Genomic DNA, 25,898 nt, shown 5'->3' with positions numbered 1-25,898 from the left:
AAAAAATAAGAAATTTTCAGAAAGACATTATGATCTGACGAAATTTTCGGAAAAAAAAAAAAATGTCTTGGAAGTGGCTGACTTCTTCCAGCTGCCTAGACTGAAATGGGAGAGATAAGAGAAAACCGAAGAAAATAACTGATCATTTTTTTAAGGAAAATTTGAGGAAATATAAATGATCCAGGACCTTCAGGGATTCCAAAATAAAACTTTTCCTCATTCCCATTCTCCCCTAATTGGCAAACTGTTTTCAAATCAAGAAATTACCTTTGTCTAATATCAAATACAAGATCATCTGTAACATCCTTCATTACAATCTGAGAAAAATTTAAGGTGATGCCACAGAGTTCCCCCTTACCTCCCTAGGAGTTTTGGAGGTTTCAAATCCCCACCTGTGTAAGAGTTCAACGCCTTGAATGCAGATCTCCCATTCAAGGCATTCAAATTTTATCACATATTGAATGCAGTCAACCTTTCATGAATGCATGCTCATGTGTACTACCCCGGGAAAATTCTGTACCATTTAATTTACGCCTTCCAATATGATAGGTATAGAGTCCCACCAAGGCTCAATCGATGCCTACAAATGCTGTAAAGATGATTTATCTTGCAGTTATCTTAACCTGTTTCTGACAATCACTGCCCAAACTGTAGATTTGGGAGATTTTTTTTGTTTGTTTTGTTTTTAGTTTGAGTTTGTTTATTATGCATCAGTTAGATAAGTGAAAAAAGGTATTAGCTTTATATTTGGATTGAATGCTTTGTGATAATTTCTCTAAAATGAAAATCCCCACAGAAGTGGATAATACCAATGGTAAAAAAAAGTTAATTAAAATGGATCAAGCTACACATCACAGCATTATTTAACTAATTATCTAATTAGTTAATACAATAATTTATAAAGCATTATTATTATAAAGTGCATGGGGAAAAAGATACAACCATATTTTTGTACATATGACTATATCTATTAGGAAATGAATGTTTAAAAACCCCATAAACCAAATAATATGCATGAATAAAATAGTGAAAAGGCATTCAAAAATTTCCCTCAAATTATGAGATTATGGATAGCCTTGTTCACCTTTTTTCTATCTTTTAATAATTTCCAATGTTTCTAAAATATACATTATTATATTTACAACAAAAACACCATATGCCAATTTTTATCAATGATTTTATGCACCTTCAGCACAAAGCAAAATTGTAAGTTTTTGTCTGTTGTTGTTTCATGGTTTCAAGGAAAATAAAACATAAAAAGTTTGTTTTACTTTCTTGAAAATATTTATAAAATATGCCTGGGTGAAATTTTTTTAAATTTTATTTCCCAAATCTTCTTTAGACAAAATTTTAAAATGTTTCTTCTAAAATGTAAATTCCACAAGGGCAGAGATATACTCTCTTCATCTTTCTATGTATATACCTAATTACAAATATTACAAAATGCCCTTTCAATAAATATTGTTGCCTGAATATATGAATTCTTTTTGATGATTCCTGTTCTTTTTCACAACAATTTTATGTGTCCTGTAACACTTGGGGAGATAGATTTATATTTTTTCCTGATCATGATCTTAAAGAGCTGCTCTTCTGTGATATGTTTGCCTCACTTCCCTGTGTAGATAATTCATCAATCTGTATCTTCATTTCTCTTTCCTCTTTCTGTCCTACATTTCTCAGTGCTCTGTTAACATCTTCAGTGGGCATGCTCATATATTGCAGCCTTCATTATTTCTTAAAATTTCATGCTGAGTTTCTCATCTCTATAATATGCAAAAGTTTTTCTCATTTTTTTCATATTTTCTATTCAGTTGTAACCAGAATACTCAAATATTGTATATCTGCTTCTTCCAACTAATCACTACGTTTTCCTTATTTCCTCCCCTGCCTAAAGTCCTGGGAGTGAAAATAATGGAATAATTTATTTAGAGTAAATCAACAACTCAAGTACTCAACTCTAAATGCATAGAGCAGGCATTCAGTCAAATCCTAATTCTTTTCACCCTTCTCATCTTCATTAATTGCTCTTGTTATGGCAAACGAGCATAGGCTTCTTTTCTTCTGTTCTCCTCATTGTGATCTGTTGATCTGTGTAAGTCCCTGTGGTCACAAGCATCTTTCTCATCTATCCATTTGCCATCATAACTAACTCTTCACCATAAATCCCCACTGACACTGTTTTTTTCTCTTTCTCACTAATGCAGATGATTGATCTGAAGCTGTAAATTTTCCAGGAGCCAACCCTATTGACTCACTTGATACTTTATAATCAGGCAAGCCAACTTGTTTTCAGTCAAACAAACAGAAATAAAATTCTTTGAAAATCAGAAAAAAAAATATTCTGGGAGAAAGAACATGATAGAGTTATGACAGGAAAAACTAATGTGCAAAAATATTGTATCATTTATTCATTGACAATTTTGTTCTGATTTTTGTGTGTTTTGATGGTTAATGCTGAGTGTCAACTTGATTGGATTGAAGTATGCAAAGTATTGTTCCTGGGTGTGTCTGTGAAGGTGTTGACAAAGGAGATTGACATGTGAGTCAGTGGACTGGGAGATGCAAACCTACGCTCAGTCTGGGTGGGCACCATCTAATCAGCTGCCAAAGCCACTAGAATAAAGCAGGCAGGGGAAGATGGAAGAGCAGGTTTGTTGAGTCTTCTGGCCTCCATCTTTCTACTGTGTTGGAGGCTTCCTACCCTGGAGCATCAGATTGCAAGTTCTTCAGCTTTTGGACTCTCAGACTTAATACCAGTGATTTGCCAGGGGCTCTCAGGCCTTTGGCCACACACCAAAAACTTCACTGTCAGCTTCCCTACTTTTGCGGTTTTGGGATTCTGACTGGCTTCCTTGCTCCTCAGCTTGCAGACAGCCTACTGTGGGTCTTCACCTTGTGATCATGTGAGTCAGTTGTTCTAATGAAACCCTCTTCATATATACATAGATCCTATTATCCTATCTGTCCCTTTAGAGAACTATGACTAATACATGCATGGTCATGTGTTTGCTTGTTTCCTTGTTCAGGAGAAAAGGGAAGATAGTCATATTAAGAAAAATAAGCTCATTCAAAAATATGTGAAAATATTATCATGCTTATGCTTATTGCAAATGAGTATGACATGACTTTCTACTAGTAAACAGAATTGGTTGTTAAGTAAATGAAGTGCTTAATGATATGCTATACTTAAGTATGTGTAATATGAGTATGTGCTGAACAGAAACTTCACAAAATAGAATATGCAAGGTAATATAATAAGTTTGTGAACAAATATAGAAGATATGAAACCTTGCTCAGGTAATCAAGGACAAGCAAAGTGAAACAAAAATCAATTGCCATTTTTACATTAGGTTATCAAAAAAACTTAAATTATATTTCAAATGGAAACAAGGAGGTCATGAAATTATTATCCTGCATTCTTCATTGATGTCATTATCAATGGTCACAAGATTTTGGAAAGCAGTTTGGCAATGTGTATTGAGAGCCACAAAATGTTTGCAAACTTTTAGCTAATAATTGCATCTATGAAAAGTATTTTCTAAAAAATCCAAAAACAGAGAAAAATGCATTTTTATTATAGTAAATAAAAAGATAATAACTAACATTATTGCCTTCAAGTACTCAATGGAAATTATGCTACAACTAAACATTTTTGTTATAAATACCATACTATGGAAAATATGGAATACAGAAAGTGACATGATATATTTTGAAAGTTTTACTACATTTTTTCTTGTAAAGAAGCCTTATAACAGTCTATAACAATTAAAAACCAAATTACTTAAAATAACACTATCCAGACATAAATGCTATTATGTTACAGTATATTTCGTTCCACAAAAATTGACAGATTCTTTGATAGTTAAATGCATATACAGATATATAAATGAACATAGTTACATAAATATATAGTGTAACTATGGTTGTAGAGTTTGTAGCTTGTTGTTTATTGCATAATACTGATGCTGAGAGAAGCAGAATACAAAATTGAAAATAATATAAGATTAATGCAAAGAGAAAAATTAATTATGGGAAAAAATTTAAAAATATTGAAATATATTAACCCTGGCTTGTAGTAGCAAAATGTGGTTAATTTTTTCAACTTTTTAAGAATTTTGTTTTCCCGTTTTTCTTTTTGAGGAATGGAAGTGCTTTGAGTATTTGGGAGTTTTGACAACCCAAAGTCATATACCCTTCCCCCTTAGAAGAGCATCCCTAAAAAGAGGAGGTATGGTCTCCAACAACAGAAGCCGAAAAGGTATCATTGCTACTTTTCCCAACTGCCTGGCACCTAGTGCTCAGGTCCATGACACAGGCAGAGACATTCCTTAGACATTCCTGCTCATGACTTAGAGTCTCCAGGAGGAAGTAAAGTTGTAGTGAAAGCCAAGAGATTTTAAGTGACTGTGGAAAACAGAGATATGTCCATGTATCCAGGGGCTATAATACTAGTAGCTACAAATTTATCAAACGTTTGTGGGGGAAATTATGGCTATACCTTACTTCCCTTAGGGTTTTGAGATGGGCTTTCAAGGGATATTAGTCTAGTGAAATAATATACCAAATGAAATCTGTACATATGAGCATTTTTCTTGGAGAAAAATCTTCAGATAGGCAAAAGAGTCCATGATCTGGGATATGCTAAGAGTCTTTAACGTGGGTGATACGATTTGGCTCTGTGTCCCTATCCAGATCTCAACTTGAATGGTAATAATCCCCACATATCAAGAGCAGGACCAGATGGAGATAATTGAATAATGGGGATGATTTCCCCTATGCTGTTCTTGTAATAGTGAGTGAGTTCTCACAAGATCTGATGGTTTTATAAGGGGCTTCCAACTTCGCTGGGCACTCATTCTCTCTCTCGACCCCCTGTGAAGAGGTGCCTTCCACCATAACTGTAAGTTTCCTGAGGCCTTCTCAGCCATGAGAAACTGAGTCAATTAAACCTCTTTTCTTTATAAATTACCCATTCTTGGGTATTTCTTTATATCAGTGTGAGAAGAAACTAACACAACAGGTCAACATTACTGAGGTTTCCTACCATTTCTGTGCTTCATCTGTTCTTTACAAGATATCTCCACCAGGCTTTACATCTAATCATCAGAGGTTTCAATGAATCCATGTTATTTTAATCAACTAATGAGTCAAATGAATGAATTCATTTGTTCTATTACTTAAAAGTATTTATTGTCATATTTACCTATTGAGCATGGTTTGCTAAATGAGATACACATGCAGGAGTCATAAAAGATATCCCAGGTGAAGGGTAGAAACATATGCATGAAATCATTGCAGTCTTCTCCTGTAAAAATGGAAAACTGGATACCCTGAAATCTCTCACTACAAATCATCTAAAAATGCCAAGTAAAATACATGTAAGGTTCTCCTCAACAAAGGAAAAACCTTACAAGATAGCAAGGGAAATCCTCTGAGAACTAGAAAGAAACTCAGGTCTAGGAAGTAAGTGACTCTTGCAGGCATCAGCAATCAAGGGCACTTACAATCTTGGATGGCCCCAAGTTTTAACGTTATACATTTATTTGGAGGGCTTTAGGGGTACGAGTGGTTTTTGGTTACATGCATGAATTATACAGCAGTGAGATCTGGGCTTTTAGTATACACATCACCCAAATAGTGTACACTGTACCCAGTAGGTGATTTTTCAACCCTCATCTACCTCTCTTCCTCCTCACTTCTGAATCTCCAATGTCCATTATACCATGCTGTATGTTTTTGTGTGTGCATATCAAACTTTAAAGGGCAGATGTAGAAGGAGAGAGGAAACTTATGGGGTCAATGGAAATTCAATATTTGTTTAACTCTGGGCTTTCCTGCAGTTGCCAGTACTGAATCCCTGGTGGCTGCAAAAGTCTCCTTTCAACTGATTTGTGTGGAGTTGAACACATCATTCAAAGTCTTTATATCTCAACCCCTCCACTATTAAAATTTTAATTACAATGCTTCTATTACTTTTGAAGATATATATATAAAAAGTTCCAATATATATTACATTGCCATATTCATGTATGGGGAAAATTATTGCATCAGGCCACATTGTAGGCCTCCGTATGATCTGCCTTTGTGTCGGCTACTCACCCCAGATACACAGAACAAAGCTGCATCATGACATTTCATGCTTAAGGGATCACCTGTGAACCCCTTTCCTGAGCAGGATTAAATGGACAGAAACTTTTTAGAAAGAAGTGTGGAAAAAATTCTGAGACTTTGTCTTTCCAACTAAGATGACTAAAGGGATAATTTCTAAGTAAACAGGGATGCAAGGGATAGTTATTTCATTTTTAACCAAATTAGTGATGTAAGTCTAACACATTTTTGAATAACAATTTTCAAACTCCAGGAAAACAGTTAAAAGAATTTACATGCAAGGTAAGATGGATTTCCTAGTTGTATTTATGTTTTAATGTTATATTTTAATATGTAATTTTAAAATATGACTCAGAAATCTAACCCAAATAGGCTGAGAAATGTGTGATATGTCAGTCAATCATCCACATGAAAGTGTATAAGCAAAGGTTAAACTATCTGACAATAGACTGAGTTGTAAGACTAAGATATATATATTTTTTTCCTTAAGGAGATAAATATAAAAGAAATGGCAGTATATTAATATAATATATAATGTATTAATCACTATAGGCTGATAATTAGAAAGGGTGGCTGAATCAAATATTAAATTTATAAATATCACAAAATTTGGATGGTTTGCAAGCACTAGATAATACTGTAAATGTGTTTATGAATATAGAGAGGTTACAGATTTGAATAAGAAATATCAAAATAAGATTGGACTTTGGAAAATGTAAAGTAATGCATCTTGGATGAAATATTCACAGATAATCAGGGAAATTGAGCGACTGTACTTGGAAAATTGTAGTGTTGCATGAAACCTGGGAGTGATAGTTACAGAAAATTAGTATGAGATTGCATGGAGTGATATAGTGGTTTATAAAAACTGTTTGGGTAGCACATGCAGAGATAACACATCACAAGTCAGACAAGTGTGTCCATTTATAAAAAACCTCAGTACCAGAAGGATGTCATCATACTATAGTGAATGCAGAGAGGGGCTACAAAAATGATTGAGGGGCTGGCAGGGCTGATGTGAAGTAAGATTAAAAAGAACTAAATATGTATGGCTTATCCAAATATAGACTATATCACCACAAAATAATGTGCTCACACACTGAGAAAAGGTACAGAACATTCTAAGTTTAAGTAAAGGTTATCAAGAATATCCTTAGCAAAAAAATGAAAAAGAAGTCAAGGTGAAACAAGGGCTCCCTAGTGTGTTAAGTAAAGAAAATAAGTGTACCACTTTGGTTCTCTAGACCCATTTTGCAAAGTGGAAATAATACTATAATTTAATCTTCTAGTCCTTCATTCTCCACATCTTTAAAATCAGGAGTAACAATCCCTTTTTAGCAAACCTACCAGTTTTGATTGACAAGATCAATTCTAGCCATATTCATTTGAATTTTGTTTTTAAAAAACATTTAATACAATGCTTAGCATTTAGTATAACAGCATTCAGATTATATTTCAATAATTAAAGTTGATCTAAGAAATGTATAGTAAATGTAGTAAGGTTTAAACATAAACATGAAATATGGAAACTGGAATTTATTGTGATTTCTGATATCAAAGAGCTTGCAGTCTCATGAATGAATAGACATGTATTCAAGCACACAAGCAAAATATGTTAACGGCTATAGTAGAGTTTCAAAAAAGAGCAATTGAGATTTCAAGAGATCCCCAGGATAATATTTTAAGGATGAGATGGAAAAGGTGGTACTGGAACTGATTCTTAAAGAGTAGTAGGAATCCAACAAGAGGGGATTGGGTGCAGATTTAAGGAGTGAAGAATATCAGTGATGATACCCGGGGAAAATATGAAAGCTATGGCCAAGAAAATGAGTGGCCTGGTATGGCTAAAACAAGAACCACAGGGAAGTATGAGTGTCAGACCAATCTGGACAGGTGCATTATTATTTATTGGAGAAAAACTATGACTGGGATATTAACAGGAGTTGAGACCATATAGAAGCCAGTTGTTTTCCAGCATTTTTAAGGCTTTTGTCAAATAAAATCTTACACAGGGGACTTCTCTATGAAACAGATAAATACAGTCCAGAAGAATCTGAGACTACTGGAAAGACTGAGAAATTGTGACACACAGTTTGAAGAATACAAATATTTGTCAAAAGAAACAACCCAGAATTTTCTAACAAGGCAACGTAACTGGCAGAAATGTGAAGGATAGGTCAGGCTGTACAAGTCTGAGCCTAGGTGGTAGATGACGAATAGAAAAGATATGGCTTTGATACAGTATAGTTGAACAGCAACTCTCCTGGATTAAAACAAAAAAGACTGACCATGAGAAATAGAATAGATGCTAATTTAGATCTTCAGAATGTGTGAGTAAGGCATTGTATAATGCCACTAACTGAGCTACAGAGTGAATTTTCACTTGATACGTAATTATGGTTTAAGATTGAATCTATGGCTGTCTTTTTCAGGGACTCTGTTGTGTACCTAGTGACATAAACAATAATAAACTATTGCTTGATAGAGTTCTTTCTCCTGAGATCGGAATTACAAATTCTGTCACCGGGGGAGAGGGGAAAGAAGTGTGTAAAAAAAAGAATGGGATATCATTGTAAATATATTATTTTATTCCCTCATTCACTGGTTATGCATCACTCACTAATCATTTAAAATGTGTTAAGCATGGTGGTAGATGCTGGAATAATTCAAGTTTTAATTATTTGCTCATTTTTTAATTATTTACTCATTTTTTATTAACCTTTAAACTCATCTTCTAAATAATCATTTCTGTCTTTATCTCTTTGGGCTGCTATAATAAACTACCACAGACTGGGTGGCTTATAAACACCAGAAATTTATTTCTCATTGTTCTGGAGGCTGAGAAGTCCAAGATAAAGGCACTGGAAAAGTAAGTGTCTGGTGCGGACCCAATTTCTGGTTTATAGACTGCCATCTTCTCACTGTGTCCTCATATAGCAGAAGGACTGAGGAAGCTCTGTGGTGTCCCTTTTATAAGGACACTAATCCTAGTCACAAGGGCTCTATCCTCACGTCCTATTATCTCCCAAAGTTCCATCTCCTCATACCATCAAATTGGGGTTAGGATTTCAACATATGAATTTTGGAAGGACACAAATATTCAGTCTATAGCACCATGCTTCCAGATTTATATTCATATAAATACAGAATTTTTAAATGATTTTTTTCATTTTTAAATATTTTTGTATATGTCAAATAGTGTCAAATATTTGTGTAAGTACCAAATACTCTCCCTAAATCAAGACGTTTTGACTTACGTTATCAAGTGTTCATGTATTTGAAAATTGTTTATGTAATAAATGAAATTTAGATCTGTATCCATAAATTTATTTTTATTAAACTTTAGATATTTTATTTCCATTGTCTTCATCAAACTAGGATCCTAGTTGGTCAATTCCATTATGTAAGGACAAATCTATGTCTTGAAAAAAAATAATGTGATAAGAGTGCTCATTTAACTTATACATCTCAATCCCAACATTTCATTTCTTATTTGTATGGTTAGAATTATTGGCAGCAATATTAAGAACTAAAGTAAGTTTTTTTTTAAAAAAAAAGGACTATCACCAACATATTTTGAACTATCAATTTTAGAGCAGAGATTGAAAATTTTGAAAAACAATATTGTATACACAACCATTACTGTATGTCATTACAATACATCATATAAAAATGTAGCATTGTTATACTATGTCTTTTATATGATTTTATATTTTTATATAAAAATATTTTTATATTGTTATATACTTTTAATCTTCAAATATGACTTTTAGATTTTTATATAAAATATTTTCCATATTATATTACTTTTATTTGATTTTTGAAACCTAGGGGCAGGTATAATCACCAATTATATATATGAGGAATTTGGGGTTTTAAAAGTTCAACTTGCTCAAGGGCACATAGTTGAGCAAGAGTTTGAATTCAGGTTTCAAAGTCCAAGTACCTTTCACTAAAAATGTTCCCTACCAGACAATAGTGAAGAACTCATTAATATCATTCAATGTCATATTCACTGGGGAGGGGAGAGACGTTAATACTTTTTCTTCCTTGTAATAACTCACTAATTGTCATTTACTGTTATAATATTGTAGAGATAAACCAATTTGAGTTTTGTTTTCCTATCTAGTTGGAAGAGTTATCTCTGGTCAAAATAGTTCTTTAGAAGGAGATCTTTTTATTTGCTCTATAAAGTAATTAAGGTCATCAAGTCTCAAATTTATTATATAAACGAAAAATTTGATAATATACATGTTCATAGGATGTCAAATTCATTATAAATATTTGAAGGATTGGCCTGTAAACTATTGGGAAGTGTTTACACTGAAATACATACCAAACTACATTGAGGTGGGGAGAAATGACATCTTAGAGAATGTTCTGAAAGACTGATACATTGACATAAATTGCATGAAAAGTGGTCATTTTTTCTTGTTTGTCCAAAGATACTTTACTAAGTGGTAAGACCAAACAAAACAACAATAAAATAGATTTTTCTATTTTTAGAGAGTTCAAAGTATATTTAAAATCTGTGCTATGAGTCAAGATCCTAGCCCGGTGACTTCTTACCTCTAGGTTCTTGGCATGTTATTGTAGCCTCTTTGCACCTCTGTGTCTTTATTTGTAAAATTAACATCATGTTAGTATCTAATTCATAGAATTTTGGGTGTGAAACTGAGTTAATCAATGTAAATATTTAGTCCACATGGGTAGAAATGGAAAAAAATCATTGATGTGGTAGAGAGCAGTGAAGAGGTTGGCTTGGGAGCAGCTGGGCAGGAGCAGGGGCCAGGGCAGAGGTGTCCCAGAGACTATGAAAGGAGCATATCCTTACACTAAAGACACTGAACAGCCATTGCATTGTCTTAGGCAAGGACGTGATATAATTAAATCTATAATACAGAAATAATGTTGAAGCTAAGTAAAGAGGTTATAATCAAGAGTTTTTACTTTCTTACCCTGGAGCAGACTAGGGTAACTATTTAGCCTTTTGTTACTTTGAAGTGGATCTTGGTCAGGTTCTGGTAGAGCTGCTCTTTTCCATAACTCCTGAAATAGAAAGGCTTATCCTTACATGGAATAATCAAAAGAGAATCTTCAAGAGAATGGATAATAGACTTATCTAAAAAGTTAAGTTAGAGAGGAGATCAACAGGAAAAGAAGTGCCATCTCAAGCCATCACACCTAGAAATAATACCCAAGTATAGTCTGTACTTAAAAGTGTAGAGGAAGAGAGAGGCAACAAAGTTAGATAATGAAAAATTATATTGCACGTGTGTGTGTGTGTGTGTGTGTGTGTGAAATAAATGTTTTAGGATGTCTTAGTATCCTGGATCTATTATTTGCATGCCCTGGATTAAAAATATATAGTCAATGAAAGTTTGAGGGAAATATAATTTTTTCATATTTTAAATACATTGAAATATGTGGATAGACACAGAGACAGATGAACAGAAAAAGGCATAACAAAGATATTAGAAATGAATTGCATTGGAATAATTTTGCTCTAAAAAATAACTCTTTGGGTTTTCCATTGAATTTAAAGGCAATTCAGAGGATAAAAGATCTCTGGGCAGCCAGAAATCAGCCAAATTCGTAAAAAGCCAAGTACAGTTCCAGTCTATCAGCTGCAGCACACTAGTGCTGAGCCCAACTTAGCCAAGAGAGTTGCGTATTAAATGCACTCAGGGATCCTGATTTTTTCCCAACATTTTGCACTCTGCTTTGGCTGATGTTCATTTAGGTTAAATTGTTACCTTTTTTTTTCAAAACAAGAAAACATACTTCATCAATTTTTAAATGTTCTGGAGAAATCTAATGAATGCAAATGTTTCTATGGTCTAAATTATAAAGTTAGTAAAGAATATAGGTAATATATTTAAAATATCATGTTATCTAATTATCTGAGTTATCCGCAAAAGATTCTCTCCTTCCTTCCTTCCTTTTTTTCTATTTCCCACAGCCCTTTCCTTTCTCTTTCTTATTTGTTTTTTCATTCAGCTGAACTAACTGAATAGTTGGTGGTTGCTTTCTATCCAATGACGACAGTGTAACAGACTATGAGAGCCAATAAATAAATAAAGTTACTTTGTCATGGAGAACTTTGTTGGCTTACTTTTTTATAATTTGTGTAAATTTAAGATGTACAAGTGCTGCCTTGTTACATGGATATATTGTATAGTGGTGAAATCTGGGCTTTTACCATAGCCATTACCCAAATAGTATATATGTATTCATTAAATATTTCTAGTCACCACATTGCTCAGTTTTGTGTCATTAATTTAGAGAGGACAGAAGGCTAATCTTAGACTACTGTGTTTGTTTAATATTACAGTCTAGGCCTTTGCTCTCCACTAACTATGCTGAGGAAACTAATTATATGAGCCAACTGTAGAAACATCTTAGAAATTAGAAATTTTCCTGACTGAAATACCTAGTATTTCTGTAGAAAGCATATCATATTTGTTTGGCACGTCATAGGTCATAGAGATTAGAGTTTTATATTGTTTTATTTAATTCATTCCTCCAACATTAATTCATTCACAAAACTATCAAGTGCTAGCTATACACAAAATCAAAGATGTCCCTGACTTTAAATAATTTGTGATCTAGTTACTTACTCCCTACAAAAACTGTCCAAGACTTATCATCATCTCTACCTGAGAATTAAATGCTTAAATCAATAGTGTGGGAGCACTGGATAAGAGCCTTCTGAATCTAAATTCAGGGTATTTCCATGATTCCATGTTTCTGACATAGTCTCTGCAAGGAAACATTAGACTCTACTTGACAACCCCTCTCTCTTAGTTTGTTTGTGCTGCTATAACAGAAGACCACAGACTAGGTATTTATAATGAACAGAAATTCACTGACTCACAGTTCTGAAGGCTGGAAAGTCCCAGATCAAATTTCTGGCAGGTTTGGTATCTGACAAAGGCTCAGTCTCCACTCCCAAGATGGCACATTGGAATGCTGCATTTCCCAGAAAAGAGGAGCAATGTTCCTCACATAGCAGAATATCAGAAGAGCCAAGAGTGAGTGCTAACTCCAGAAAACTCTTCATTAAGGTATTACACTCATCCACAAGGATGGAGCATTCATGACCTAATCACCACTTAAAGGCCCCACCTCTCAATACCATTATATTGGCAATAAATTTCAACATGACTTTTGGAAGGGACACATATTCAAACCATGGCAGTGTTTTAATAAATACCTGGATATATTGACAATAGCATGTTTTCTGGAGTCAGGTAGATCTGAGGTAGGATCCCAGCTCTATCTTCTAATACTTGTATGGATGTGGGAAAAATACTTACTTTCTCTGTTGTTTCCATTTGTGATAGAAACTGCTCATGACCACCTTACAAGAATGTAGAGATCAGCAAATGGAAAGGTACAGATGAGACTAGCATAGGTAATTGAGACACTCACCACAGGATACAAAATGTAAGGAGATGGTACCAGTAATGTAAATAAAATTTTAAGGTAATATTTAACAATCATATTATTAAATTATGATCCATGGGTTAGTCATCTCGTTTTGTGAAAAAAAAAAAAAAGTTTTATCAAAAACATCGTTGGGGCAATGATAAGGCAAGTGAGTCAGGGTCATTCCTGCAAGTGAAGGATTAAATTCTATCTTATTTAAAATTTTGATGTTTTGTTCATCATTGTAGAAGGCAGAATTTCTAAAGCAGCCCCCCAAAGATGTCCTTGCTTACCCTCCAGAACCTGTGAATATTCTGATATGTCATTCTCATGATTGTGTCATGTTATATGGCACAGTTGATAATCACATAAGTTTTTAAAATCAGAGAGCTTTCTCTGGCTGATGACAGAAGAGTAAAGCAGAAGTCAGGAAGATTCAAAGTGTGGGAAGAATTTAATATACCATGGCTGCCTTTGAAGAAGGAGGAAGTCATAGGCAAGAAGCAGAGAGCAGCCACACAGAATGAGTGATCAGTAGGCAACAAGGAAATAGGGACTTCTGTCCAACAACCACAGATTACGCTCTTAACAGGAATGAGTTTGGAAGGCAACTGTAAGCTATGACTTGATTGCACCTTAGAAGATGCTGAGCAGACCCAGCCATGTCATCACAGATGTCTAACCTACACACACTTTGAGATAATGAATGAGTGTTTCTTTAAGCCACTAAATTTGTAGCAATTTTTATGCTACGATGAAACAAATGAATCATGAATGTTTTGTATTAATTTCTATTTTCAAACACTATCTTCATTTAAAATTTTGATGTTTTGTTCATCATTGTAGTAGGCCTCATTTCTAAAGCAGCCCCCCAAAGATGTCCTGGCTTACTCCCAAGAACCTGTGACTATTCTGAGATGTCATTCTCATGATTATGTTACGTTATATGGCACAGTTGATAATCACATGAGCTTTTAAAAGCAGAGAGTTTGTTGCAAATATATTACATTAAAATGTCATTTATCCTAAATACTTGATTTTTAGCACCCCTTACATATTTTACCAGAGTTAAGCCCCTCCTTTACCTCCTATTCTGTAATTCTTGTCTTATTGATAGAGAATCATCTTTATCTTCCCCATTTTTTTCAAAGTTTCTCTTCTCCATCTGCTTCTTCCCACCAATGACCATGATCCATGCCACCTTTATTACATCAGATCCACCTAGTCCCTTGACTAACCAGGTGATTATATATTGGAGCAGTGTTATAAGGCTATCACCAGATATCCTGCCAAGTAATTGTCTCCTTACAAGGCCCCTGACTTCCAAATAATTAAAAAATAGTTCTTTCCTGTTTATTTGAGCATTTCTTTTCATCATTTGGTATGGCACATTGAATTCATATTACTAATGCAATTTACTCCTATAGATTTCAACTTTTTCTATCTTTTAAAATACTTTTGCTAAATGTAGGGGATTTAGGACATGTGCGTTTGAGAAACATGAGTTTGGAAAGAGGTAGGTAAGAGCAAAAAAGAAATGGCTAATAAATTTGCTCTCTGGTCTAGAAAGTTTCTGTATGAATTGTTACGGTAACACTTATTCTGCAGTTCCTATTTGATTACAAAAAAACAGAAGGAAAGTAGCTGTAAGAATCATTCATAACCGCCCATATTAATGACTGTTTTCACTAGATTGAATCATAGATATTTTATATCTATAGAAAGTGGTCATTTTTACTGTGCGTGTTGATTCATAGTTGCATAACTAATCATGACAACTTTATTAATTGCTTATTATCAAGGGTTTTCTCTTTTATTGGAGAACAAGTGACTTCCTTCCCTTGCACTGGTGTGCATATATATCTCTGTGTGATAGAGATTAATGCACAAAGCTTTGCAGGAAACTGCCTCATTGATTTTGTTGCCTTTATATTTGTCTTCCTTAGATGACTTCCACTAACATAGATAGAGGATGTATAGCCCATTTCAGTGGGACACCCAGGGCCCCGCCTATGGAAGTTGGAGTTCTGGCTTGAGTTCAGGCAACTGAGTAAATAAGAGTTTAAAGAGATATTTTTAGAGAAATGAATGCATTATATCATTGGTTCTTTTTAAGGTCTCCAATACACTACTTCTTTGATGAGGGAACTTTTATATAGTATTAGTCCTTGCTTGTGTTTTGCATAATAATTAGAAAATGCACTACCAACACTGATGTAAAGATGTGCCACAGAATATTATTTAATTTTCTAATGAGTTGTATAGAAGTTATATCTCTCAAATCTATGTATTTGGATATTCTATGCCATATTTTCTAATTCTTCAAATTTCATGTTAACCAATCCACAGCCTTACTGTATAATTTAGAAATGTTTTTAAACTCCTGTTATTTTCCCCATTAGTAAGACTTGAATAGATTTATAAGATTTGTATGCAGTGGTAAATTCTACTCTTAAACATAAGTTAATCTAGCAGCATCAGAGCTAATGGTGAATAAATGTAACCCACCTCAAAAATGGTGCTTCCTTTTAAAGAAACCCACATGAAGTCTTTTTTGAAGAAAAGTATCAAATCAGTACCTCAGAGTCTTCTATGCTATGATAGTGCATTGAATACAAGAAAGCTGATGGGGTAGTTTTAAAAAATGTCCTGACAGAGTCAAGGTGATGGCCATTTTTAGCTGCCCTGCTATCCATCACCTCTTTCAGCCAAGCATACTCCATCATATGCAACAGCCTCATGAATTTATGCATCAAGCTGTGCAGCCAGTCGTGCCGAGGGCGCTGGTGACAAGTGAAATTGCTGTGCGCCTCATTTAGCTGTTTATTGCGCCTGAGTACGTGTTGCAGCTGTCATCCCACGATGGGATGATAGTGCTCGTTAATAGACAAGACAGGCAAATAATGATGGAGGCCACAGCAAGAGATGCTCATCTGCCAATGGGCTCTGAGCAATATCACAAACATCCACGAAGTTCTCCATCCAAAGCAGCCCTGTAAGAAAATACAGAAGGCAGGACTGTTCTTCATGGGACTAACAATGGAGATTAAACTGTTGAAAAAAGTGTAGCCCAGTAGATCTTGTAACTTAGGACTGGCATTTGGGCTTCTACACTATGCTTCCCTTCTAAAACAAATAAAAGAAAATGACCACACACAATCTCCAGGTTTGCTTCTGATGTGTAAGTTGACTGTATTCCTACCAGACACCATGGAATTAAATTTAACCCAGCTGATGATTTGGCCTTATTCTGCTGGCAACCACAGTACCAGAAATTTGCAAAAGTTATTTTTCAACTGTTTGAAGACTTGTTTCATACATTTAGGATTTCGGATGGCTATCTTTCAATTCTTTTCAGTATTTTAGTGAAAAGTAACTTGAAATAGAAATATTCTATCTTTAGATTTGAATAGAATTTTCTTTTTGTATAAAATTGAATTATATTCAGGCATTCATATCTTGGCACATAGCAAAGAAGCTCTTAATAAAATCTCTTGCAGATGAAAGTCTGTTAAACAACTGACTTTCATTTCCTTTTTCTCTGAATATGTGATGCTTAATCTTATGGGTATTTTACAGTTGGTGATTAGTAAGTGCCTAAGGTATAGGCTTAAATGTGAATCTTTATGACTTTACCAACAGGTTATTCATTTTGTAAAAATATAGAACTTAAAGAGTTAATTAACATGTTTGGTGTGATGAGATGAAGCAAATTCTGACAATTCCTTGCAGACTTTTATATATAACAGTAATATTCAAGACAATTTGAGTTACACTTTTGCTAGCTGGATATTATTTTGAGTGTTAAATATAGAAACAAATATCAAGGTCCAAAGTGTAAACTTGGGATGGAAATAATATGGGTATTTTAGAATTTAATGGAAGAGCTGGAAAAACCCTTCAGTATGAAAAAAATGAAAATGAAATATAAGAATAATCTATTAAACACATGTACACTATTAGGAACATGGCCGTCCTGGATTTAATAACATGTGTCTATGGCCTTTTTAATGATGTCCATATTGCTATAAGTAAAGACTGTCAAAAGTTTAACAAAGACATGATTACTCATAAGCACATCAAGAATCATATAAAGTACTAACCATGACAACATAGAGAGAACACCCTTATCAGGGTCACGAAGCTATCATGATAAAGAAAGCCTAAGAACCATCTGGTGTGGCCTCATCATTTTAAGGATGAAGAAACCAAGTCATAGAGAGGCCAAGTGACCCAGTGAGGTCTGCAGTGAGTCACCCATAGCATCTGCAGATCTCTGGGGTCTAATGTCCTCCATAGATGCTGTACCTGTGACATTTCCCACATCCTTGCTGTGACTGACCTTGTGAGCTTACTTTTACTATTTACTAACAAAAACCTTATTTTTATGTATATGTTGCTTCAAAAGATCATTTTGATTTGTTGTCTTACATATGCATATTCATTTATATGCTTACTAGTTTTAAAGAGGGGAATATAAGACATGTAACAGTAGGGGTGAAATAATAAAGGTTGAATAATAAAAAGAGCAGAGAGAATCAGAACAAAAATACTCAGGCTAAGGATAATTGCTAGATTTGAATATAAAATTTACCACTGATTTAAAAGGATTGATTCATTCTTAAATGTGATCATTGTCTTTGGGCCAAAAATTACTTCAGTGAGAGTGAATCTTCAGTTTTATGATAGAAATAAATTAGAAAATATAAGTTAACTTGCAGAAAAAATAGTTTTATGATGTGCCTTTCAAGAATACATATTTTCTGTAAAGTGAAGCATATCTGTGCTAATTATTTAAAGGTTCTTTCCTTCTTTAAAACATTCATGCCTATGAATCTTCTGTTATTCAAAATGTGTAATGAAAACCATTTAAAACAAGTATCCAGTGAGTATCTTGATCCAGAAATATCTATTTGCCATAGAAATCTGGTAAACATTTAGTATACAGGGCAATGTATATTCTACAACAATTAATTTGGATGCACAGTGGGCATCATTACATAGGCAGTACAGAATTATATTTGGATTATATAATATAGTAGTGATTTAGCTTAGAGTCTTAATGTAAAATCCCATAGACTAACATGTAATAACTTTACATTATTTTCTTGTCCTGTTTTGTGCTTACTGTGGAATAATACAGTGGGAGCTGTGTTATTCTGTTTCTTTGCTTTTTCAAAAATGATGACAACAATATTTTTTTTTTGGCATTTACAGAACTAATGGTCAGCAAATTTGAATATGTTGACTCCTTTTTCTTAATGAAATGAAAAAGAGATGTGTGTTACACACACACACACACACACATACACAAAGTTTTATTAATGTTTCATAAAATGGTTGCTACAATCAAAGGAACTGCTCTGAAAATTAAATTACTAGGCTGACTCTGAAAATCAGCATAATATGCTCTGTTTAATTCAGTCATGCTAAGATGTTAGATTCTCCTTCATTCTCTCAGCTTTCTCTCTCCTTCACCTGGGGGCATCTGCTGATGAGTCTCTTCTAGAGGTTGTTTAATGACTATTTTACAGGAACTGTCAGCTTTCTAAAGCCCAGTGGCATTGGGCGTCACTGTATTACCAGCCTTTTTACACAATTTGCCTGACTGTAAATCGGAGGTTTAAAAGTACAAGAAAAGCTCCTATTTGATTTAATGACTGGTTGATGGGGGTTGATTAATCTTTCTATGCTCAGATGTTTTACTTATAAAGGTCATCTATTGTTTGTTTATTCTCACTTTTCTGATTTTAGAAACACAAGAAATAAGAAGACCATTTTGAGAAGAACACAGAGTAGCCTAAAGAAAATCCCTGTCACATGCACTTTGGGATCTGGACTCAAATCCTAATTATACAGTAAGTGAAATGAACACAGCCTTTATATTAACCTAATGTAAAGCTGCAAAACTGTGATACCTGCTCAATTTGGTTAAAGAAATTGAAGATGGTGGCCCTTCTTTTGAGCGGGGGTGGGAGGTATTTATTTCTATTTTTAAAAGCAGGGCTATTGGTCATATAAAAAACAACATTCCTCCCTTCCCCACCCAGAGCTTTCAAAAAAAACCCAAACAGGAATCTTTTTAGTTCTATTACCTTGTTTTACTCAAGAAATTGCCTATATTCATGGTTAGGAGCTTTATTTAATTAAAAAAATACAAATTTACCCCTTTTAAAAATCAAATCAATTCATTATAGCCTTAATATATAATATATATTCTTGTTTCTTGAATGTAACATGAGTATTCAGGATGTTCATCCAATTATTTTAGTCAGTTTTAATTTTTGTAGTGTTTAAAGAAGAAAGGGTAATTCCTTTGATCAAAGAGTGTATCAATCAACCAAAGCTAGTTACCAAATGATATTAGATCACAAAAAAGTAGCCTACAGAAAATAATGCTGAGGAAATATTCAACAAGTTTGTTAACATTATCCTTTCAAAAGTTAACACAACAGAGTAGAGTTATTCTTCAGCCAATCAAAATATTATCTAATCATGGGCTCCCCTAAACAAGTGGAAAGGAACAATCATTCTGGCATTTTTTCATGAATGAAGATTTCTTATTACAAGTGACCACAAGACAATAAAACCCATGAGAAGGTGGGACATACACACTGAGCAAAAGTGGTTGTAAATTCCCCCTCTCCTTTCGAGAGTGAGAATAATATAAACGCTGAAGAAAAATATGGTCCCACAGCTTTTCATTGGAAAATCTGTTCAGACATGCAGAGCTGAGACATCTAGATATCAACCTTGCAAAATCTCTAGAGGTAGGATTTTTGCTGTTACCAAGCAATTCAAGGTGTCAAAAAGCCACCTATCTAAACTTAAGACTGCTTTGTTTGACTCTCAGGTCCACACTCTACTATCAAATGAACATAAAGCAACCATACATATAAATAAATCAATGAGTAGAATTCTGGTAAATTTTTCTTAAAGTATGGTTTTAAAGGCATTTCTAAGGACAAATATAGAAGGAATGGGGTATAGCACAGTATAACTGTTCTGAAGATGTAGCTCAGGTATCATCTCTTCCTGGAAAATTCCAGGACTTCTTTTACTGTGCAGCCCCTTCCTTGGGCTTTTACTGCATCAAATTCTATTCATTTTTTTAAAACTTGGTCATCTTTCTCTAGAAAACTGTCTTTATGAGAGCAGGATCTATTTTATATTTACTTTGACATAGCCCAAACATTTCAGGACCTTGGATAGTGTCACACATTTAGTAAACATTCAATAAATATTATTTGAATTAAATAACTAAGTTCCGCCAAAAGTTTTCACATTTATTAGAAGTCTTACTAAAGTGTTTTAAATATTACATTCTCCGTTAGGATTCCAACTGCTTCCTATTGCTAAGCTTGAAGGGGCACTGAGATTGAACATGGAGATGGAAGCTCTAGTCTCAGCTCTGTGACTACCAAGCAAGGCACTTAAACTTTCGATTCTTTAGTTTCTTATCAGTGAAATTCAGGATTGGATTTATCACTGAGATTCTTGACAGCTATGATACTCTGATTCTTAGATCCCTGCTATTCTCATTTGTAGTCAGACCTTTTCTGTCAGCCTACTTGCAACTCTAAATTGTCACTAATATCTAACATTTACTAAGCATTTATTTGTGGTATTGACACTATCTCCAGTAATATTCACAACAATCCTATGAATAAAGTTTTTACAGTATTAGTATTGTGGCTCAGAAAGAAGTAATATTTGTCCTAGAGATTATATTAGCCATAAGTGGCACGCATAAGATTCAAACATTGGTCTTTCAGTAATAATTTCCCCCACTTTTTCCATTATGTTGCCCAATATTAACTGTGGCTCATTCATTTCTGGACTTCTAACAGGATAACATTGTAATTTTAAAAATAGAATTCCTCAAGGAAACAACAGGACCCTCTGAGAGGAGACTTTCTAATTTAAGTCAGTGACTCTGAGTTGTTTTATTATCAGACCTGATGGGATTCTTCTGATCTTCCATTTCTTTTCTCATCCTATGGGGCCCAATGCCATGCATTTTCAACTGCATTTCCTGGACAGATGGCCAATGGACCCTTTGGCCATAAAATAGAGCTTGGCAAGCTACTCACGCAAGGACTGAACTTGTGACAGTGGCGTTATTTTCACTGGACCCCAAACAACTGATTTAAATAGCCAAAGACAGACAGGTCTGACAAGCACTACATGAAATAAAACACAACCCCGAGATCTGTAAATTTGTATCATTCGGTCCATTTATATTTTAATTAATTTCATTTGTTTATTCCAGACTTGTACTTTGTAAAACAATGCACTAGAAACTGCAGAATAAATGCATAGTCTGGATGGACCTCAAGAGCTTAGAGGATATGGGGAGAGGGGAAACAAGGAGCCTTCCCACAGGTCCTAAGACAAACCAAGTGCCATGAAGTACAAAGCCAGAGGAACCTCATTCAAATGTGAGTTATCAGAAAGAGCTTTGCGAGGTGACCATGATAACCTCTCACTCCTCCCCATTTCCTCTACATATCTCTATTTTTATAGAGATCAGGAATATCTCTATTTTTATAGAGATCAGGAATAGTTCCCAAGTTACCACTTCAAAGGGCTCTTTAACAGCCCATTGGCACTCATACCAAACTCTTAATTGGATCTCAGTCCTTGACCTTACTCCACTCTGTATAGTGAACTTATTTTTATCTACAGATCCAGGTGATTTCCAGTGTGATGCCTAATTTTATGTGTCAACTTAACTGGGCTAACAGGTGCCCAGATAGCTGGTAAAACATTGTTTCTGGCTGTGTCTGTGAGAGTGTTTCTTGAAGAGGTTAGCATTTGAATAGGTAAATTGAGTAAAGAAGATCCATGTCACCACTATGGGTGGGGATCATCCAATCTGTTGAGTGACCAAACAAAACAAAAAGGAAAAAGAAAGGTTAACTTGCTTTCTCTGTGTTTGAGCTGGGATATTGGTTACTGGCTCTCCTGATTCTGGGGCATTCAGACTTAAACTAGTACTTATTCCAACAACTCCTTGGTTTTCAGGTCTATGGACTTGAACTGAATTACATCACTGATTTTCCTAGTTCTCCAGCTTAGAGACAGTAGAGAGTGGGACTGTTTGGCATTCATAGTCAAACCAATTCCTAATATATTCTATTTGTTTTGTTTCTCTGACAAACCCTGACTAACGCACCCAGTTTACCTGTTTCATTTAATTTCCCATTTACTGGTTTCTTACTCCTCTAAGTACCGACTGGACCTTTTCTTCTTTGATTTCGCTTTTACCCCCTAATCTTATTATTATTATTATTATTATTATACTTTAAGTTCTGGTGTATATGTGCAGAATGTGCAGGTTTGTTACATAGGTATACACATGCCATGGTGGTTTGCTGCACCTATCAACCCGTCATCTACCTTAGGTATTTCTCCTAATGCTCTCCCTCCCCTAGTTCCTCAACCCTAGACAGGCCCCAGTGTGTGATGTTCCCTTCCCTGTGTCCATGTGTTCTCATTGTTCAACTCCCACTTATGAGTGAGAATGTGCTATGTTTGGTTTTCTGTTCTTGTGTTATTTTGCTGAGAATGATGGTTTCCTGCTTCAACCATGTTTCTGAAAAGGACATGAACTCATCCTTTTTTTATGGCTGCATAGTATTCTGTGGTGTATATGTACCACATTTTCTTTATCCAGTCTATCATTGATGTCACCCCCCTAATCTTTTAGCTATACTTCCCCTGCACTGTGTTCATGATCCTATGCAGTCACTGTCTGTGTTCCTTAAAGCCTTTGTTCAACACAGTTCTCTCCAATTTCCAGAGGAGCCCAGAGATTTCAATCTTAATCCCTTAGAATATTACAGCACTAACTGCCTTAGAACAGAAGCTCTAGAATGTGGAGTATTTTGAAAAGCCAAATTTAAGATTTTATTTTAAAGAGAGTAAGTAAGCTCACCTAAGGATCCAACCCAAGGTCAGGTTGACCAGTAAGTAGAGACTATCAGGCGGATTTTGACTTTCATCTAAGCCTCACAGAATGTTCTTCTCTCCCCATGAATCTTTGACCTTCCTTCTCTATTGACTTTTCCTGAAGGTCTCCTCTAACTCTGAGGTTCTATAATACTCAATGTCAATCAAGCTGGGTATATGGGACAATATAATGAGGTGCTTTAATGCTTTTGTTGTCTACAAATCTGGTGGTTACCTTTTAGAAATTTACTTCATAAAATTGTTTTTTAAACCACAAAAAGAAATATTTTTAAGTGTAGAGGGATTTAGAAAAAATATAATTCAGTATTTTTCTGTAAATAGTAATTAACAGACTAGCCTCTCAATCAATGCCAGCTCTTAAATTAGTATCCCCAGCAAGCTACAAGTAATATTTAAAATTAACTTTAACTTAATATTACGATATGCATTCAAATTCTTAGGAATATTCTCAACCTCTTATTATAAACTGCTTTTAATATTCTATCTTAATATATGTTATATTTTGGGATTTAATTTAGGCAGGTCATGCCACTGCATATATTTAAATGTTTCTCTTCTAAAATTTCTATGAAGTAATGCTGACTTAAAAAGTCTATAATAGTAAAAAAAAGAATGACATTTCTACTAATAATTGCATACCAATCACAGCATAACTGAACCCTGATTTGGACCCACGGAAGTTCACGTCAACATTTCCCCCCATAAAGTTGCAGTGAGCTTAAAAGATTGTCTCTCCAGATCTATAATGATGGCTGGAATAGGAAATTCGGACAGCAAAAGTGGTTGCCTCTTAGACCTCCTGCCAGAATTTGAAAACCACTATAACAAGTTGTTTCTGCCAAGTAAGTGAAATCTGAATGCTGGCTAAAACATTTGAAGAAAAAAAAAAGAAAGAAACCCATGCTGACTAATAGGTGCTAATGTGTGAGTCATAATTAGTGCAATTAAGTGACTGGCGCTGTGCGGGTGAAATTTTCAGAATACAAAACATTAATGTAGGGGCTTGCATACATATAAACAATGCTTTAAAATGGGTTAATATAACTGTGATATATGGACAAGTTTAATGCTCAGTATAGTAATTTTGGAAGTCTCATTGCAGGTATGTTATTACTAGGTATAGAAATTTGATGAATATAAATAATTATTACAATCTTATGTAATCTACAAAAATGTGTGACTGTGTGTATGAGTGTGTGTATGTTTCATATATCCTTGTATATGGAAAACAGGTTTTGAAGCCTGATAGAGGGTTTAGTAACACTAAACTGAAGTATATGAAGTTAGAAAATGTTCATATCTATGAAACCGCACTACCTAGCCATCTACTCAGGTTCCTATTTATCCCGCTCTGCTACCTGTCCAACCCCCTCATCTCCTGGACACATATCCACCCATATATCCACTTCCATTATTCTGTTCTTTAAATCTGTCTGAATAAATGTCTGTCATTCTCTCTATTCTCTCTCTCTCTCTGTGTGTGTGTGTGTGTGTGTGTGTGTGTGTGTGTCTGTCTGTCTGTCTGTCTCTCTCCTCCACCCATCACTTATCTAAATATATAGAACTAGTTTCTTGGAAAATAGTACAGAATTATAGCTAAGAACCATGGACTTAGTTCATCTAACGTGGAGAATAAATTATTATTCTCTCTTAGAAATACTGCTGTGTCAAGGTCAGGGTTGAGGTCATTTGCAAGGCAATGCAGAGGACAGTATATAATTTACTAGCCAGAATCACTCACAGCTGATGGGGGGTGGGAATCTTTCCAACAGAAATCCATACTCATTTAGCTTTCATAAACAAATGCTTGTAAAAGTATAAAAACTACTGGGTTGTGAGCTTGATTAAGAAGCATCAAATTACCCACTTCTTTTGTTCACCTTTGGAAAATATATTTAGTAGCTGATGATTAGCAACCTGTGTGTTTATTCAACAGGAATAAGGAACTTTAAATCAACATGTTCTAATGTGCTGTCCTTTGCAAATGAAGACAACATTATTGATTCACAATCAACAGCCATGCATTTATTTCTTCTTTCTTCTGAAGGGTTAAAGTATTGATGGCCAATGGACTATCATCCCCAGTTTCTTACGTTGTCTAATTTGTGACCTATGACTTTAATCTAATAAATAATTTCCAATATAAAACAAGTAGCTCTTAATTGTGAAACAGAGTAAACACAGTATAATTTTTTTTTTTTTTTTTTTTTTTTTTTTTTTTTTTTTCTGTCTTTGCCATATGTCCTGGAGAGTTTAGTTCAAATCCTCACAAGTTTCAATATTTCAAAACATTTATATTTGATGATGCCATTTACACTATCCCTTGCTATATATTCTCCCTTTATGCTCTGTACCACCAGTGAGAAATGGACCTCTGAAATACA

General features: G+C 34.5%; 1 long non-coding RNA gene across 3 annotated transcripts in view; it reads left to right on the top strand.

Moving 5' to 3' along the window:
• The window catches only part of LOC105711428 (uncharacterized), a 643,388-nt gene that overhangs the window by 443,961 nt on the left and 173,529 nt on the right, over positions 1-25,898 (top strand). For all 3 annotated transcript variants that reach the window (XR_010336557.1, XR_010336556.1, XR_001106003.2), the window contains one exon: positions 19,294-19,397. This is a non-coding gene — a long non-coding RNA (uncharacterized LOC105711428). The remainder of the gene's footprint in view (positions 1-19,293; positions 19,398-25,898) is intronic.

This window comes from Aotus nancymaae, unplaced genomic scaffold (assembly GCF_030222135.1).
Source record: "Aotus nancymaae isolate 86718 unplaced genomic scaffold, 86718_ANA_hifiasm-v0.15.2.pri h1tg000040l, whole genome shotgun sequence".
NCBI classification, from domain to species: Eukaryota; Metazoa; Chordata; class Mammalia; order Primates; family Aotidae; genus Aotus; species Aotus nancymaae.
The sequence above is the reverse complement of the archived record's forward strand: the minus strand, read 5'-3'. Positions and strand labels throughout refer to the sequence as shown.